Source organism: Octopus bimaculoides, chromosome 12 (genome assembly GCF_046866305.1).
Source record: "Octopus bimaculoides isolate indiv1 chromosome 12, ASM4686630v1, whole genome shotgun sequence".
NCBI classification, from domain to species: domain Eukaryota; kingdom Metazoa; phylum Mollusca; class Cephalopoda; order Octopoda; family Octopodidae; genus Octopus; species Octopus bimaculoides.
Window position 1 is genome coordinate 48987114 of NC_142939.1, and position 12564 is coordinate 48999677.

Genomic DNA, 12564 nt, shown 5'->3' on the forward strand with positions numbered 1-12564 from the left:
TAGGCACATACACAAGCACACACACACACACACACATACATGCTCAGAAACCCCAAACACATGCATTGTTCAGTCTCCTTATTTCTTTTACCACGTTCTCCCTCTGTTTCTCCCTCTCACACACATATACACAGGCACACACAAATATACACATGCGCACACAAACACACACACACACACACATATATATACACTCACAGAAATTCCAAACATGGTGCATCATTCAATCTCTCTGTCTCTCTCAACCTCTCTCTCTCTCTCTCACACACACACACAACACACACACACACACACACACACACACACACACACACACACACACACACACACACACACACACACACCAGTAAACACAGACACAAACATAGAGATAAAGTCACATGCACATACACTAATCTCTTTCAATATGTAACATGCAGACTTGTTCAAGAGAATACCATTGTGCTGTGGAATATTGGCAGAACCATAAAGCCTTTGAGTTGCAGGTTCAATTGCAGCCTGATCCATTTAATTTTCACATATGCCTTGCACCAGAAATTTCTGATTGTAAACAATGCCAATAATCTGGAAATGAATTAATGCCACTGTGCTAACTATTCCCCTCAATGTGGTACATGAAAAGGACATGATCCAAGGAGGGATGGAGGTTTTTAAATGGTCACTGATACTGCTAAAAATAACAGCTAAATTGCTTTCATATAATTCTTTTATTATCTTACTTGTTTCAGTCATTTGACTGCAGCCATACTGGGGCACTTCCTTGAAGGGTTTTTAGTGAAAGAAATCAGTCCCAGGATTTATCTTTTGTAAGCCTAGTACTTATTCTATTGGTTTCTTTTGCTGAACCGCTAATTTATTTCCATTTTGTAATTTCTATTTGTTTCAGTCATTCAATTGTGGTCATGCTGAGTTTAGCTCAAAGGGTTTAGCTCAACAAATAAAACCCAGTATTCATTTGCTAGTCTGGTACTTATTCTGTTGGCCTCTTTTGCCAAACCACTAAGTTACAAGGATGTAAACTAACCAGCATTGGTTGTTAAGTGGTGATGGGAGACAAAAATACAACTACAAAGACACATGCACACATACATACATATATATGTGTGTGTGTATGTGTTTGTGTGTGCATATATGAATATATGACGAGCTTCTTTTCAGTTTCTATCTACCAAATCCATTTACAAGGCTCTGGTCAGCCCAGGGCTATAGTAAAAGACACTTATCCAAGGTGATGCACAGTAGGACTGAACTCATGACCTCATGGTTGAGAAGCAAGTTTCTGAACCACACAACCATGTGTTTCAAACAATCAAGATTTGACTATTTTAATTGCTAAATTTAATTTTATTTTATTTATTTCTTTGAAGAGGTGATTGGCTTTAATTTTTTGGGTTAAAGTTTGAATAATTAATTAATCTACAATTACTCATTTTTAAGTAGGAGTAGCTTGTTTTCTTTGGGGTTGTGTTTTCTGTAGCAAAGCATGTGTGTGTGTGTGTGTGTGTGTGTGTGTGTGTGTGTGTGCATCTATTATTTATCAAAGACCACTCCACAGACCGTTTAGGAAAGGAAGGGCAAAGGGTTATAACAGCATATTTCCTAAATGATGTGCATGTTGGAATAATTTCCTTTTAGTTTTTTTGTGGCTGTTTTTTGCTAACATTTCGTCAAATTATAAAAAGAATTAGGTGAATAATTATGAGAAATTAAGAGAAATTATGAGAAATTATGAGAAATTATGAGAAATTATGATAGTAATAGCAAACACGAAATGTGTTTGTATATGAACAAATATAATTTCTAAGTAAATTTTCCCATGTTAGACCAAGTGGGAGGTTTGGGACAGCAAAATACAGACATTCACATTTTTCGCTTGAGCAAATTATTATTTTCTCTTTACGTATGATGGTCCTCCGTACTGGTGACCCCTGGAAAGAATGGGAGTGGTGCCTAGTTTGGTTTCGTTGTTAATGTTGATTGAGAAGTATAGAGAGAAATATTATCCACATCACGTAATATGTATTCAGTAAAGAAGCTGCATCAATGCAGCCACATGCACCTACACACACACACACACACACACACACACACACACACACACACACACACACACACACACACACATGCATGCATGCATACACACACAAATGATCCATGCACCCTTTTCCCCTTATGGTTCTTTCAGGGTTCATTTCTCAATCTTTCTGTATTTTGTTTTGTATACTCTCCTCCTCTTCCTACACATCATCATTTTCTTCGTCGTCATCATCATCATCCCCATCATCATTATCAATATCGCCATCATTCTCATCATCATCATCATCTTTTAAAAGTCCATGTTCCATGCTGGGAAAAGTTGGACACTTTGTGGTGGTCAGTTTTGACAGGATCTGACAGGACCGAGGACTGCAATATGGTCCAACATCTGCCCTGGTTTTGTTTCTGTTGCTGAATATCCATCCTAACATCCATCCACTTTTGACTCACATTGTTGTTTCTTTATATATATATATATATATATATATATATATATATATATATATATGGCTGATATACCCTCCAGCCTTCATCAGGTGTCTTGGGGAAATTTCGAACCTGGGTTCTTGGGCATATGGCATAGTGGTTAAGAGCGTGAGCTACTAACCCCAAGATTCCAAGTTCAATTCCAGACAATGATCTAAATAATAATAATAATAAAAATAATAATAACAACAACATTGAAAAATACCTTAGGAATGAGAACCCATGTTCAAAATTTCCCCAAGACACCTGATGAAGGCTGGCGGGTATATCAGCCGAAATGTTGTGTTAACAACAAACAAGATGAGGACAAATATCTCTCAAATGTGAATAATGTAAATAATGTAGATACAATACCACAAATTTTGGAGAAAACATGTGGTCAATTTAATCAACTCAGTATATTACTGGTACTTATTTGGTCGTTATTGATTTCAGCTGAATTTGAAACCAGAATGGAAGCAACACAAATACTCTAAGTTAGTTAAGTACTTTGCCCTATCTGTTACTCCACAGTTTTCTATATATTGTATGTAATTCGATGCTTTATAAGACTTTAAGCATCAAGTGTTTATGTGTACCTGTTTTAGCATGTTTGTGTGCATGTATACAATGTAAGATCATATATACACATATATATATATACATATATGTATGTATATATATATATATATATATATATATATATATATATATATATATATATATATATATATATATATATATATATATATATATTTATATATATATATGTACATACACATACATATGGAAAACAGATGTTAAACAATGATAAGGATGATATATATATATATATATATATATATATATACACGTACATACACACAAATGCATATATATATACATCACATATATGCCAATATAAAGGTCTTATAAATATGTTTACATATATGAATGAATTTGTGTGTCTTGCAAGAGAGTGAGAGTGAGAGAGAGAGAGAGAGAGAGAGAGATTGGCAGAGAGGCAGAGAGCAAGTCGTTATTGTTTGATTTGATATTTTTACTGCATTAATAAAGAATTTGATCTTATGAACGGAAGCCTAGTAAAAATGCAGTGCTGCATTAATATAAAGTAGTTAGGGGACACTTCTAAAGACATTGAAAGACAATATCAATAATGCTTGGAGCAGTGGAAGGGGCAGAAGGGGGGAAGAGGAAATAAAAGTAAAGAAAACAAAAAACAAAGACTATTGTTAGGTTTCCATATTCTTACCAAATTCTGAAAGCTTCTAATGACATGAAGAACTTACTAAAGTACTGATTCAGTTTGTAGAATGGACAGAATCGCTAAAGCACCAGTGAAAATGCCTCTGGTGTATATTAAAAGACTCCTTTTGTTCTGATTTAAAAACTGGATGAGGTCATCTTTGTCTTTTAACCTTAATGACTTAATGAGATACTGTACCAGTAAAATACTGGGGATGACCTAATATTCTATGAAGCATTCATGTGGCCTCATTTTCTATGAAACACCAAGTGGCACTTTGGTGAGTGTCTTGCAGTATAGCCCTGGGTCAACCTGTCTTGTGATTGTAATTTGGTTGATGGAAACTATGCAGAAACCTGTTGTATATTATGTGTGTATATGTGTGTGTGTGTGTGTGAGACGTTAAAATGATAACTTCACTCTTTTAAAGACTACTGTTATGAGTTCAATTCACAGAGTAATCAACACTGCTCATAGTTATCCTTGCATACTTGGCATGGTTCCTACATCTGTCTTCAGCCGAGTGATCCCAATCTTGCAGGCTTGTGGCTTCTAGTGCCATGTAAAATGCAACTGTTCCAGTGCCATGTAAAAGCACCCAGTAGGTGCTGCATAAAAATACCCAGTACACTCTGTAAAGTGGTTGGCATTAAGTAGGACATCCACCCACAGAAACCCTGCCAAAACAGATATGGAGGCTGTGTAGCTCTTTAGCTGGCCAGCTCTGGTCAAACTATCCAACCCATGCCAGAATGGAAAATGGACATTAAATGATGTTGATGATGATGCTGATACCATATTTTGTGGTATACAAATCAAATGTTTTAAACCAAAATCTACAGGTGCAAGAGTGGCTGAGTGGTAAGTAGTTTGTTTACCAACCACATGGTTCCGGGTTCAGTCCCACTGCATGGCACCTTGGGCAAGTGTCTTCTACTATAGCCTCGGGCCGAACAAAGCCTTGTGAGTGGATTTGGTAGACAGAAACTGAAAGAAGCCCATCGTACATATATATATATATATATATATATATATATATATATATATATATGTGTGTGTGTGTGTGTGTGTGTGTTTGTCACCCCACCATTGCTTGACAACCGATGCTGGTGTGTTTACGTTCCCATAACTTAGCAGTTCGGCAAAAAGAGACCAATAGTATAAGTTCTAGACTTACAAAGAATGAGTCCTGGGGTCGATTTGCTCGACTAAAGGCAGTGCTCCAGCATGGCCGCAGTCAAATGACTGAAACAAGTAAAAGAGTAAAGAGAGAGAGCTCTAAAAGGTAAGACAACTTATATACGAATACCACTTTGTAAGGCCAAAGGTTCCTTGTGGAGTACAGCCGGATCTGGAAAGATAGCGCTGATATTTGAATGCTTACACTGCATGTTTACACTATATGCTAGAAAATAGGTAAATACTGTTTGAATATGGATAACAAAATAGACATCTTGTATCATATTCAATGTTGATATACAAATCAGCTGTGGTATTTGTCTGGGGATAATAGCATCCATGGACACACTGAATTTAGAAAACACAAAAATACATCAGTCACTGATGATCATAGTCCAAGGATAGCAATGAAAATACTAGACATATATTTCTATACCTTGTGGGATTTGTCAGTTACAATTTACCCATTGCCAGTCACATGATAATCCAAAATAGGAAAACAGTGACTGAAAAATCACTGATGTTGCAATTGGCTGCCCAGCTGAATAAAAATTCGTTAAGTGCCCCAGAAGCAGTATTAGTTCAAAATAGTCATCTGTGTATCATACTTAATGCAGATTTAAAATCACTATGTCTCAGTTGTCAGTCTATCTTCATTGGAGAAAATGGAATCATGTTCCCCCATATTAAGGGTTTTATATTTTAACGGAAACACACTGGAAAGCCATTAAATCTTGAAAATTGTGCAATCACTGCTGAGATGTCAACACTTGATCAGACAAGCCATCATTTCTTAATTTCATTTCTTGTTACTCAAGTTTTCTCTCCGTCTTTATGTCTCTTAGAGAAGTCATTTCGTGCAGATCTATTTCCCCCGTCAAATGTATCTCGTTGTTGTTGTCATCATTGTTGTTCTTGTTGCAGTTGTCATTACCTTGTCATTACCTTGTTGTTGTTGTTGGGATGTCATTGTTGATGTTGTTGCTGTTGTTGTTAACGTCAGTGTTCTTAAATGTTGCTGTTTCTTCTTTGTCTTCTATTCTTCTTCTCCCTCTTCTTTTCTACTTCTTTCCCCCTCTTCTCACCCCGCTCTTCTTCCTCCCCCCTTCTTCCCCTCCTACCTCTCCTCCATCACGTTTTCTTCCTCCTCTGTTCCCCTCCTTCTCCACCTTCTTCTTCTTCTCCGTTCCCCTCCTTCTCCACCTTCTTCTTCGTCTTCTCTTTTCCTCCTCATCTTCCTCCCTCCTCTCCTTCTTTTCCTTCTCCGTCCCTCCCTCTCTCCTCACTCCATCTTCTTCTATCTCTCTACAAAACCAATCTATTCACCCCATCTCCATCTCCGTCACCTCCAACTCCAGCATATGTACCTTCTCACGCCATAATCTGCCGAAATTTTAAGTCAGAGAGAAACAAAACCCAATCTATTTGATGATGTCAAGTAAAAATATCAGCCAAGATATGTTTATCACAACGACCTCTCGTAAGTAAGTACTTCTATCTAACTGTCATATATAAACACTACCAAAGATATAGATTGGCAAACTGGCACTGCTTCCGACAGCCAGACCCATCATCATATGTACAGCGTGTCTTTCACAGTTATTCATTTACCATATTATTAGCTAGTACGCGAGCAACATACCGAGACAAAACCGGTCATTTAAATTATTGTTTCCAGACATCTTATACTTGCTGTATTTACTCTTTATGTTATAAACTCACATTAAATATATCTATCGAAGAACAACTGGGGAAACTGGAAGAAGTAGAAAGAAGACCAAACAATGAGAAACCATTTCAGACTGTTTACACATTTCTTGAACAATAATAATAATAATAATAATAATAACAATAATAATAATAATAATAATGCTACTACTACTGCTGTTGCTGCAGCTACTATGACTACTGCTACCATTACTACTGCCATCCCTACTACTACTACTACTACTACTACTAGTAATAATAATGATGATGATGATGATGATGATAATAATAATAACAAGTCGATTACATAGACCCCAGAACTTTACTGGGATTTATGTCATCGACCTCGATTAAGACAAAAGGGGACGTTACCCTTGTGTAACCCTTAAAATAAATTATATATCTCAAGGAACCCTTGAACAAAAATAATTATATACCATATCTTTCTCATATTTTTTATCGTATTTCATGTGACAAATATATATATATATATATATATATATATATATATATATATATATATATGTGTGTGTGTGTGTGTGTGTGTGTAGTTCAAAAACGGAAAAAGACAAAAAAACAACAAAGTGAGGACGTGATATAGATTGTGTTACTGGACGCTCGGGAAAGGAAAGAAAGAGAATTTGACGTTTTGAACGGAGCTCTTCGTCGGAAACAAAGAAAGTCCAAAGAAGGGAAAAACGGAGGAAGAAAAAATAGCCAATATATATAGGGTGTCCATAAATTACAGACATCATTAAATATATCCGCCAATGGTTGTTATATTTTTTTTGATAATATAATAGGTTAGATAGAATGAGGTCTATGTTACAATATTACAATAATTAATAATATGTTGGGCATGTACAGTAATATTACGATCATGAAATTAGCATTAGCTTATCTCACTTTCTCTCTCTCGTGGAACCCCCAGGAATCTTTTGCGGAACCCCAGTTGAGAAACACTGCTCTAAAGGATGAACAGTAAATTCTACCTCTGAGAAATTTGAACTTAGAATGCGAAGCCAAAAGGAATACTGCCAACTATTTTGCCTGGTTTGGTCACAATACTACAACCTTATTGGATATTTGGATGTTGCAATAATGGATTCTGAGAGAAAATGGTGGACATACACACATACACACACATGCATGTAAATACATGCGTGCGTGTGTATGTGTGTGTGTGAGTGTGTATGTGTGCACGTGTTTTGTATAAACATCTGTCTCTATAATCCAATAATGTACAGATGCCTCCTTACCTCGTCTTGCTCATTTTAATGTATCATGAGATGGCTATCATCTGACAAGATAAAACCATCCTCATCATATACATCTGAGTGTGTGTGTGTGTGTGTGTGAGTATGAGAGAGATAGAGAGAAAGGGGGCTCTTCTGTTTTGTATCCTATGTAGTATCCATGCATTTGTGACTTTGATTGCTGTTTTCATTACTTGAATTAATGCTTCTTTCTGTTCTGTCCCAACTTTATCCTTTTCAGATGCGTTGTTGTGCACCTGAGCACTGTATGCAATAAGCTCATAACATGTAACATGCGTGTGTATGTGAGTGTGCATTTGTATGTGCATGCATGTGCATATATATATATATATATATATATATATATATATATATATATATATATATATATATATATATATATATACATACATACATACATACATACATACATATATATATATATATATATATATATATATATATATATATATATATATATATATACATATATATATGTATATATATATCAGTAGAGACTATGTCAATTTGATGGATGGAGTGAACTAATGCACGGCACAAATATTTGATCACTATGAAAAAAATCATCTGTGAAGGTAGTCTGGCAAAAAATTACGGAACCCTCATATGTCTTTTTATGACAGGAGAACCCATAGAATACATGCACATACACACACACACACACACACACACACATTTAGACATGCATACATATATATACACATATATGCAAGCGTATGTATGTATAAATATATATATACACACACGTACACATGCGCATATATATGAATATATGTATATGAGTATATATATATATCTGTTTATATATATATATGAATATATGTATGTCTATATATATGCATACACACATATATTCATATGTATATATATATATATATATATATATATATATATATATGTATGTATGTATGTATATGCTCACACACACACATATATATATATATGAACATATGTATATCTCAGAATATGTATATGTGTGTGTGTGTGTGTATGTTATTTTAAATCATTTGTTTTGCAAGATCCCTGATGTGAAATCGTGTGATGAAAAGTTTCAGACAAAGCACTCTAAAATAGGAATAATAATACAGTCAAAGTGAAGAATAAGTATACAGGCACAGGAGTGGCTGTGTGGTATGTAGCTTGCCTACCAACCACATGGTTCCGGGTTCATTCCCACTGCGTGGAACCCTGGGCAAGTGTCTTCTACTATAGCCTAGGGTCGACCAAAGCCTTGTGAGTGGATTTGGTAGACGGAAACTGAAAGAAGCCTGTCGTGGCACCTGTGCCTGGTGTCACCTTCCTGGCACTTGTGCCGGTGGCACGTGTAAAGACTTTCGAGCGAGATCCTTGCCAGTGCCGCTGAACTGGCTCCTGTGCAGGTGGCACATAAAATACACCCTTTTGAGCGTGGCCATTGCCAGTACCGCCTGACTGGCCCCCATGCTGGTGGCACATAAAAGCACCCACTACACTCTCGAAGTGGTTGGCGTTAAGACGAGCATCCAGCTGTAGAAACTCTGCCAAATCAGAGTGGAGCCTGGTGTAGCCACCTGGTTCACCAGTCCTCAGTCAAATCGTCCAACTCATGCTAGCATGGAAAGCGGACATTAAACGATGATGATGATGATGATGATGATGATGATGATGATACTGATGGGTACTGAACTGCATATGAGATTGAAAGCTATACCTGGCATAAACATATTACTGTTTATAAATGATAAAATTGTAGAGTCCTTCCTCTCTATTAGTGGGTGGGGGGCATGTTTTTACTGGTCTGCTGAGGCAGTTATCTGAACATGGACAGCATGTAGAATACACATGACCCAACAATATTGAATTTATGTAATATGAATGAGGTGATAAAACGAAAATTAATATTAAACAGGAAATATATTTAATTTACTATCCCAAACTCTACATCCTGTGTGAATATAGAGTACATATTTATACACATGTATGAATAAATATATGTTGAGTGCTTTGGGTTTTACATATATATATATATATATATATATATATACACACATATAATATATATTTTATAATATGTATTTTACATACACACACACACATGTGTATATATATATATATATATATATATATATATATACACACATATAATATATATTTTATAATATGTATTTTACATACACACACACACACATATATATGTGTATATATATATATATATATATATATATATATATATATATATACACACATATATATATACATATATATATAATATATATTATATATACATATACATTATTTTTATAAGTACATGTATGTATATAAATATCTGTTTATACCTGTCTGTCTCTATAGATATATATATACGCACACACACACAGATACATATGTATATACATATATATATGTATGTGTGTATATACACATATAGCAAAGATTGTAAACCAAAGTAAAAGAGTGGAATATAAGTACATTGGTTTTATTGACGGCTTGTCGAAACTAGCATCTACTCCCCCCCCCCACCCGCTCCTTCTACATGTTGTTGTTGTTGTTATCGTTATTGTTGCTACCATTGTTGATCTTGTTCCTCGTGTTCTTGTTGTTGTTGTTGTTGTTGTTGCGTGGTAAGGGAAATATGAACCCATGTTTGAAAGCAATTATTGCAAGCCTAAGAAGATAATCCCTTTTGCAAGACATGTCTATTTAAAATAATCTGCTAAACAGGATAAATAAAACAACAACAACAACAACAACAACAACAGCAACAACAACGACCACAATAGTAATAATGATGACGACGATGATGATGTTGATGGTAGTGGTGGTGATGATGATGATGGGAAGAAAAAGAAACAAAGAAAATGTTTTTTTTTAAACAAGTAAATCTTTGTACTTTAGTAAAGTGAAATACAGAAATGTGTGTATATATATATATATATATATATGTATATGAATATATATATATATATATGTATATTAATATATATATATATATATATATATGTATATGAATATATATATATATGAATATATATGAATATATATATATATATATGAATATATATGAATATATATATATATATGAATATATATGAATATATATATATATATGAATATATATGAATATATATATATATATGTATATGAATATATATATATATGAATATATATATATATATGTATATGAATATATATGAATATATATATATATATATATATGAGATTTTTATAGAGATTTTTATTTATTTACGGCCTCAAACATCTCAATACCTTGCGCTTTCTTGTTTCTCTCCATGAAATTCAATTGAATTCAGTTGTTGTCTTAAATTCATGCTTATTCATTTTCTAAGCTTCCTAAATTCATGCTACGTTATATTCTAATCACCCAGAATTCATTGCTCTTTTAAAAAAATTACGATTTATGCATTGTTGTCTCTCAAATATTTAAAATCTACAATTAAGAGCCCTCTCTACTCGCTGGCGGTAACCCGCCCTCCCACCCCCTCCACCGGAAGTTCATTCGTCTGTCATTCCTCTGTCATCCCACCCCCTCCACCGGAAGTTTCATTCCTCTGTCATCCCACCCCCTCCACCGGAAGTTCATTCCTCTGCCATCCCACCCCCTCCACCGGAAGTTCATTCCTCTGTCATCCCACCCCCTCCACCGGAAGTTCATTCCTCTGCCACCCCCCTCCACCGGAAGTTCATTCCCCTGTCATCCCACCCCTCCACCGGAAGTTCATTCCTCTGTCATCCCACCCCCTCCACCGGAAGTTCATTCCTCTGTCATCGCACCCCCTCCACCGGAAGTTCATTCCTCTGCCATCCCACCCCCTCCACCGGAAGTTCATTTCTCTGTCATCCCGCCCCCTCCACCGGAAGTTCATTCCTCTGTCATCCCACCCCCTCCACCGGAAGTTCATTCCTCTGTCATCCCACCCCTCCACCGGAAGTTCATTCCTCTGTCATCCCACCCCTCCACCGGAAGTTCATTCCTCTGTCATCCCACCCCCTCCACCGGAAGTTCATTCCTCTGTCATCCCACCCCCTCCACCGGAAGTTCATTCCTCTGTCATCCCGCCCCCTCCACCGGAAGTTCATCCCTTTGTCATCCTGTCAACCTCGGCTGTCTCCCGGAACCCATCTAGTGGCCTTGGCCATCCTCTCCCCTACCTTTGGGTAGCGCATTAAGGTTGAGAAATGTTTGCAGGTTGTAGGTAATGTTTTGCTTATGAATTCTTCCAATTGCAAGTTTTCTTTTCAGGTACACGACACTGCTTTTCCTCTTCCCAGGCTACAGGCCCACACCCCCAACACCCATACTGTTAGGATTGGCACTCTCAACGTCGGCACGCTGAAAGGTAGATCTGGTGAAATTGTTGAGATGCTTGAACGGAGATGCGTAGATATGTGCTGCATCCAGGAAGTAAGATGGAGAGGAGGTTCTGCAAGGTTCCTCACAGGCAAAGAACACAGGTACAAGATTTTCTGGGCAGGGAACACTGACGGGGTCGGGGGCGTAGGAATACTTCTAGCGGAGAAATGGGTGGATAAGGTAATCGAGGTCGTTAGAGTAAGTGACAGAGTACTTAAGATCAGACTAGTGCTTCATCATAGATTAGCTACTGTCATCTCAGCCTATGCACCTCAACCTGGGCTACCAGATGGTCTGAAAGA